The sequence below is a fragment of the Octopus sinensis genome, linkage group LG2, assembly GCF_006345805.1.
Source record: "Octopus sinensis linkage group LG2, ASM634580v1, whole genome shotgun sequence".
Taxonomy (NCBI): Eukaryota; Metazoa; Mollusca; class Cephalopoda; order Octopoda; family Octopodidae; genus Octopus; species Octopus sinensis.
This window is the reverse complement of record NC_042998.1, coordinates 202,041,639-202,050,606: the sequence shown is the minus strand read 5'-3', so window position 1 is coordinate 202,050,606 and position 8,968 is coordinate 202,041,639. Positions and strand designations below refer to the sequence as shown.

General features: G+C 35.0%; 1 long non-coding RNA gene across 1 annotated transcript in view; it reads left to right on the top strand.

Moving 5' to 3' along the window:
* The first annotated feature begins 351 nt into the window (after positions 1-351).
* Positions 352-8,968, top strand: part of LOC118762373 — a 19,882-nt gene continuing 11,265 nt past the window's right edge. The window contains exon 1 of the long non-coding RNA XR_004998116.1: positions 352-366. This is a non-coding gene — a long non-coding RNA (uncharacterized LOC118762373). The remainder of the gene's footprint in view (positions 367-8,968) is intronic.

The following is an 8,968-nucleotide window of genomic DNA, read 5'->3' as shown; positions in this document are numbered from 1 at the left end:
CTTCATAAAATTATTTTAGCATTTTCTATCGTGACGTGTTTTTTCATATATATATATATATATATATATCAAATAAAATATATACACACACATAAAACTCATATGTATTCAAGTGTGTGCTGTAAAGTTTATGGCCTTAAGAGTGTAACGGAAGGCCTGGATGGAGGTTCCACATTCTCAGTTCTTTTACAGGGCCTAGAAAACCTGAAGGGCCGCTACAATATGTGTGTGAATCTGAGAGGGAACATGTTGAATAAAATCAAAATTAACTGATAATACTGTATATTATTTAACGCAAACCCAGGAACTTTTTACTACCCCATTGTATGTATGTATGTATGTATATATATATATATATATATATACGTGTGTGTATATATGTGTGTGTGTGCGTGTATATATATATAATATATATATATATATATATATGTATATATATATGTATGTATGTATATATATATATATATATATATTATATATATATATATATATATATATATATATATATAATGAATGTATGTATATATATATATTATATATATATATTGTATGTCTGTATGTATGTATGTATGTATATAATATATATATATATATATATATATATATGTAGGTCCCGGGTTGAGTCGGGGTTAACCACAGTAAATAAGGTACTCAATACATAGCAGAGTAAATTAATTTATTATATAGAAGGAACTTCTACAGGACTAGAACTGTTTCATTCAAAAGAAATCATCAGGAAGCTAGTAGACCAGAGTTGTTTTGGCATTTATACATTTAGGCAGGTTTAAATGGGTGGTGGTGGGGGACTTTTTTGGGGGTAGGCATGGCGCAAAACTGTCATTATTACGGGAGTGGTCAAAGGAATCGGTGGTAAAGTAGATAAAAGAATAAATAAAAGAATAAAAAAATAAATAGAAAAATAGAGTTTTAGATAAGTAAGGAGACTCTCACTTGTACATCTACATATATATATACACATATCTACACCCACATATTCACATATATCTATACATATACATGCATACCCACATATACATACATATATATGTACATACATACACATACATATACATATACATATATATACATATATATACATATATGTATACACACTCGCACATATATATACATACACACATATATATACACATGCATATACATGCACACACATACACACACATTTTTATTCTCTTATTTTAATTTTATTACTACTACTACTTTTGTTTATATCTTTATTTTTATCTTGACCGGTCAGCCGGTCTCAAGGGATGATCTAAAGATTCCGTTTATCTATCTACTCACTGATACGGACGCAAGCACTCACTCACGCCCACACACTCACTCACACGTACATATATATATATATATATATATATATATATATATATATATATATATATATATATATATATATATATACGTATACGCATTTTGAAATATTACATATTCACCTAATAGAATACAACTGGAATTTACACTAAGCACTTACAAAAAGTTTACCCGTCTCTAATTCGAAACCTTAAATCATATTTTTTCGAGATTCTTCTGTCTGTAAGTGTATTGTTGTTGAGCAGCACCTGCATTTTGTACTGGGAAACACTCAGGCATACGTTCGATTTCCGTCTCCGAAACGCTAAATAATATCGAAGAAATTTTCCGTGCTATTTCAAGCGGTCGCCCGTCTACCATTGACAAGGATAAAAAAAAGCCGAAATCAGGAATACAAAATGGCAGCTCATTAGTAAGGAGAGAGACACAGAAAGAAGAAAGCAAAGGACCACTGATTAGGTCACAGAAGTATGACGAAAGAACTCTGGCCGAAATACAATTAATATAAAATATAGTGCGTGTGTTTTCATTGGTTGAACTAGCAACATGACCATCCACAAATAAAACAATATCTGTTTTAACACACAAATTCACATCAAGTATCTTGCAAAACGAATGTATAAACGTAAAACGGGAAAAGCAGCTTTACATGTGCTTCGGAGAACCTGATATACGCACTAAAGTACTCTGGGCGTCAAGAGCAATACATAGGCCAAACAAAAAACAGTCTACGTAAAAGGATGGCTCTGCACAGCTCCCGGATCACAATTCCCCAAAATATAAAAAATAGAATTCAGCCAATACATTGACGTTTGCGCCAATAACAAAAATCAAAGCTTCAGAATGTTATCCCTCTAACAGTTCAGGGAAAATACAGCCTGTAGCTAAAGAATTAGTAAAGAGAATGTCTTTATTACAAAATAAACAAAATAAACAAGATATACAGACCCCTTTTGAATGTATCTACAACAAACGACATATCCACCACGGCCATAGAATAACACACACACAAATATAAAAGAATTATACACTCAAGAGGTTCCCATGAATTCATTAAAAACAGTCCCAATCACTGCTATAATCCATAACGAAACGCTTTTATGGAACTTGACCATTTAACACCCAACTATTATCATACAACCTGCGTTCCTTTATTATTTTCCCTTCTCTTTCTCTTTCTATTTCTTCGTCTTCTTCCTCTCTCCACCACCTCCTTCCTAACTTTACTACTATTGCTGTTTAGAATAAAACCTACGCAAATTTTATAAACAACACATTCAAAAGAGATGTCTCAAGAATTCAATCACTACTACCATCCACAACATGTCACTTTCAGAGCGCTTAACCATTTAAGATCTTACTACTATTATGGCGCGTGGCTTAGTGTTTAGGGCTTTCCGGTCTCGTTTGTAAGGCCGTGAGTTTGATTCCCTGCGACGCATTGTGTCTTTGACCAAGACACTTTATTTAACGTTGCTCCAGTCCATTCAGCGGGAAAAAATGAGTTGTACCTGTATTTCAAAAGGCCGGCTTTGTCACAATCTGTGTCACGCTGAATCTCCCTGAGAACTACGTTAGGGGTACACGTATCTGTGGAGTACTCAGCCACTTGCACGTTAATTTCACGAGCAAGCTGCTCCGTTGATCGTATCAGCTGGGATCCTCCTCCTCGTAACTGATGGAGTGCTCCTACTATCATGGCACTCCCACATTCTTCTTCTTCTTCTTCTTCTTCTTCTTCTTCTTCTTCTTCTTCTTCTTCTTCTTCTTCTTATTATTATTATTATTATTATTATTATTATTATTATTCTTTTCCTTTTTCTTTTTCTTCTTTTCCTTCTTCTTCTACCTCTTGTTGTTGTTGCTGTTGTTGTTGTTGTTGCTGCTGCTGTTGTTGTTGTTGTTGTTCTTCTTCTTCTTCTCCTCCTCCTCTTCTCCTCCTTCTTCTTCTTCATCCCTGCCAAGAATTTACAACGACCACAAACCCACAAAAGTGAACAAGAAAGACAAAGGCAGCTAGAAACAAGGAAAATATCCCTTGTATTTGAATACTATCCAAATATTATTTTCAAAAAACTTTTCTTTTAATTTTCCCCAAATTTAATTTTTTGTTCCATATTACAGTTCAAAAAGACTCAATGACTTAAACCGGTACTCAAATGTTTATTAAAAATTATTTTAGCATTTTCTAACTTCACTTTTTTTCCATATATATCAACTCATGTGTTCCTTTTCAACCTTACACACACACACATATATATATTTATTTATAGTGATATATATATATATATATATATATATATATATATATATATGTATATATGTATATATGTATATATATATGTTTATATATATATATATATGTATATATGTATATATGTATATATATATACGTTTATATATATATATGTTTATATATATATATATATATATATATAATATATAATATATATATATACATATATATATACATATATATATATATATATAATATATATTATAATTAAAGAACCAGTACCATCTCATTAGCAAGTAAGCTTCACACTACATAATTAAACCTGCACCTACACACACAAACACACACGCATACATGCATACGCGCACACACCCTCTCATACACACACCCGGGTGCATAAAAGAAATTCTTTTTCTCCTTTTCCATTACTTGTACCCTTTCATCCTCTCCATTATTTTTCTTTCCACTTCTCTTTCTTACATTAGATTTCTCTTTTGCTCTTGCTTTCTTTCGCTGCTTCTTCCTTGTTTGCATACTTTATATACAGACTTTCACTATAAGCTAATACTTTAACACTACAAAAGACTTAGATGACTTGCTTCGAAGACAAATAATTGAGAACGGCTGAACAAGGAATATAAACGTATCAGCTGGTCATTAATAATTAAGTGTATTTAAGAACACTCCAGAAGTATTGACTACGTTATTCAGTATAGTTTTATGATGACAGATACGAAATACACACATATATATACATATATCCACTTGCACAAACTCACAAATAAAATCTAATAAGTACACACACACACACACACACATACACACATATATATATATGTTGTTTGTTTAAACGAGATTAATCTGAGATAATCTAGGCTCTCTCATTAACCCACACGGAGTGCGAGCAACGTTGCAAAAAAACCGCAACGATAGATTAAGAAGTTTGCTAAATACTTCATCGGATACGAAAATCACAACAATGCAAGGAAGCGCATTGTGATCACCACTATGTAATAATATCCAATAGTCTAGAGAATATATATATATATATATATATATATAATATATATATATATATATATATATACATATATATAGATATCCCGTCATTAAAGGTTTAGCTTATTGGCGTGTCGTCAGATCTCCAGAAAAAAAGCACTGTGGGCCCAAGACCTCTTAAAAATATAGAGGAGGAAATTCCTTTATCCACTCAAAGGTAACAATTATGAATTAACTCCCTTTGCTATTGACTATCGAGTTCCGGCTGTGCCATCATCTTGTGGGTTTCCTAAAAGCTAAGAGGAACCTTCTGAAATGTAAACGTGGCCCGAAAATCCCCCTTAAAACAGCGAGCTAATCAAAACGCTGCTGTGCCAGACAAAATGCATGAAGGCATTTCTTCCATCGATTTACTTTCAGAGTTCAAATACTCATTGGAAATAATTGTCCTCATGCAGAACTTTCATTATTTCATCTACTTCGTGTTTATGCAAAACTACAACGAATGGTATTAAGTGCTCAATATATATCCCAAAATTGTTGATTATGAACAATGCCAGTAAAATGACTAACACTACATAACAGAATCGTACGATCAGTTGTACCAAACTACGAGTGGTATGCGGGAAACTGCTAAGCTTATGGGTGTACGACGAAACGCTGTGTGACGGGTCGTTCTACAGCGCCCGAAACCTGCTTGCGTGTTACACTTTACATCTCATATAAATAATTACATATTCACCTACATACGTATACATATTTATATACGTACTAGCAGCATAGCCCGGCATTGCCCGGGTATGTAAGAGCCCCTGGAGCATACATGATGCTCGCTGTGAATTTAAATAAAAATTTCTGCTAATTTGTGAAAGATATTGTCGAAAATATGTAATCTTGAATTTGAACGCGATTTCCCAAAATTGCATGATTTTATCGATTTTTTCTGACGGTAAGGTATTGCATGGAAAACTAACGCCAGAATTAAGTTTCTTAGGGTAACATTAAGCTTCACCATGAGTTTGGTGAAAATCGACTGCAAGTTGCTAAAACTATAACAGAAAATGTGTTGCAAATAAAAAGATTAGATTCTCGACCCCATGTCGAATTTATCGATTTTTTCCAGAACTGGGGGAACTTTTCAAACTTTTCGCTGCGTTAGTTTTGAATTATGACATTGGGCTATGTGTGCGTCAAGTTTCATCAGAATCGGTTGAAAGCCGTGGTCAGGGCGAGGGTACAACCTGACAGACACACAGACACACAGACAGACAAACTTCCGTTTATATATAGAGAGATATGTATGCGATTTTTTTGGGGGGAATATTAACTGTGTGTATATATGCTTATATAAATATTTAAAGTCATATATTCGTTGGATATTTCTGTGCAACAACATTAACCGGTAATCAGTCTGGATTTATTTGCTGCTGTTTGTAAGAATTTTAGGTTTTAATGCTTAAAAACAAAATTCCTAATCTTTTATTCAAAGTGTTTCGCTTTCACCAACAACCAGTGAATAATTCTCTGTATCTTTAGCCATTTTATCATTCATAAATTCTGTGCATTAATAATTCAGAAATCATTAGTCTTGTAAATTATGCATACTTATTCGTTTACATTATGCGCAGAATTTGCGAAGAATAAAAACTTCCTCTTCTACACTTCAGGGTTCGATTTCGAGACCATTGCTCGCCACCTTGAGTGACTCTTCCCCGAGAAACCCACGCTTTGAAGAATGCCATACGATTGGAATTCGAGAAACAGTAACGATGAGAAAGCCCGCTGGACACAAATACTACATTCACCCACGATTGTTTCTAGGTATGACTTCATGTGTAATGCATGAGTATGCCCATCAATGCTTTCCCCACTTCTTTATCATTCCGCTTTTAGCATTATACTATTATCACGCATTCTATCATCCAGTATCCGTGTTGTGCCTACAAGCTTGCCAATAAATATGCATGACTCCGATATATAAATATCTGTAAAAGTCTTTATATTGTATTGTAGTTTTTGCGGATAATGCTGACGAAGTGTGAAGGAATCGAACTGCTAACAACGCTCTTCCTCCGTCTCATCCTCTCTATAGACACACACATAATTCTACGAGCAAGCTGTTTCCTTGATCGGAACATCTGGAAACCTTATCGTCGGAACCGACTGAGCGCCAACCTTTATACACATTTCATCCCTGGGTTTGAGTCTTTTCTCACCGTTAATGAAGAGTATTTGTATCAGCAATAAAATAAATACTGAGCTTCACGTAACAAATGGAAGATAGTGTCTCAGTATATGCAGTGTAATGTCTGAAAGTAAAGTATTAGGAAAACAAGGACAAGGGTAAAAAGTATGTTCCTCTGCACAGGGAAAAATAATTTTAGGGGTAAAAATAAGAACGAATATGCAGAGGCAACAACTCACGGAAAAGACTTCCTCCGTCGTTTTTGAGGCAGAGTAGGCTATTGGTTCGATCATTATTTTTCGTTACTACCCAGAAGGGGCTACTTAATTTATCGACTCTGAAAGGATGAAAGGCAAAGTCGACCTCGGTGGAATTTGAACTCAGAACGTAAGGACAGATAAACTACCTTTTTCTTTATTGCCCACAAGGGGCTAAACATAGAGGAGACAAACAAGGACAGAGAAAGGGATTAAGTCGATTACATCGATCTCAGTGCGAAACTGGTACTTAATCTATCGACCCCGAAAGGATGAAAGGCAAAGTCGACCTCGGTGGAATTTGAACTCAGAACGTAACGACAGACGAAATATCGCTGAGCCTTTCGCCCGGCGTGCTATCGTTTCTGCCAGCTCGCTGCCTTATCTATTGGTTCAACAATTAGTGAGAAAGCGGGTATGGGCGTAGAAGGCTATAGAGTAATCGTCAGTAATTACTTGCTTTAGGGATCGACACAACTGAGTGATAACATGGGCAACAGTATTTTACCACTTCCTTGAGTCAACCGCATTATAGTAGTTGAAAACTTAGGAGACGATATCTATAAAATTTGTGCAGAACCTCTTTTCTGTTTCCTAAACTAACAAAAGAAACATTTAAGTAGTATATATATTTCTTTGTTGCCCACAAGGAGCTAAACATAGAGGGGACAAACAAGGACAGACAAAGGGACACCAGTGCGAAGCTGGTACTTTATTTATCGACCCAGAAAGGATGAAAGGCAAAGTCGACCTCGGCGGAATTTGAACTCAAAACGTAACTTCAGAAGAAATATCTATTTCTTTACAACCCACAGGGGGCTAAATACAGAGAGGATAAACAAGGACAGAGAAAGGATTAAGTCGATTATATCGACCACGGTGCGTAACTGGTACTTAATTTATCGACCCCGAAACGATGAAAGGCAAAATCGACCTCGGCGGAATTTGAACTCAGAACGTAGCGGCAGACGAAATACCGCTATGCATTTCGCCCGGCGTGCTAACGTTTCTGCCAGCTCGCCGCCAGTTTAAGTAGTATATAATAAGTACCACAGAACTCCAAGCTACTTAGTAGGAATCTAGAGTAAGAATCACATACAGAGAGAGGGAGAGAGGGAGAGAGGGGGTGAGAGAGAGAAGTGGAAGAGAGAGATCAGAATGATAAATTAGGTGTAATACCTATAAACTCTAGAACAATATTCTTCCTACTTCATTAACAAAAACAAGAGAAAAATTAATTTCTATAAACTGCTTTAAAACACTGCATTCATTCACTCACTCTTCATAGTCATCTTCTTTCCAAATAATATTAATATTTGAATTAAATTACTTGTACAACATAACGTGAGCTTCCACGGTTGTCCTCACCGTCATCGCCCTAGCAGGAGAACAGTGGCAATGACAACAGAAACTTAGCAGCAGCAGCAGCAGCAGCAGCAGCAGCGCAGCAGCAGCAAGTTCCCGCAGAAACAACAATGACAACAACAACAACGATGACAACTACAACGACCTGATGATAATATTTATTTGATTGTTGCTCGATGGCAGACTCCAGTTATCCCTATTGTATGGCGCTAAGTGCGGATAATTTCCATTAGCATAATAAGATAATTTTTGATCTGGAAATTATTCTTATACTAAATACAATATTGGTTGGAACGCAAAATGTGATTCAATTCTGTCTGTATATTTAAAAACCTACATTTAAGTAGATAACAGCAATAGGTGTATTTGAAGATAAGAGGCAGTAGGGACACTGTTTGAATGATGGGTGAGAAAATTATTATACACTCAAATCAAAATTACTTAGTCTACGTTATAGAGATGGCAGAAACGGCAATTAAATAAGACAAATAAATACTACATCACGCACAAACATACGTTTATAATTGTCTTTTTCATTACATTTCGAAAACTGCTATTATTTCTCGGCTATACGTATGCTGATGGCTTCGTTCCTAT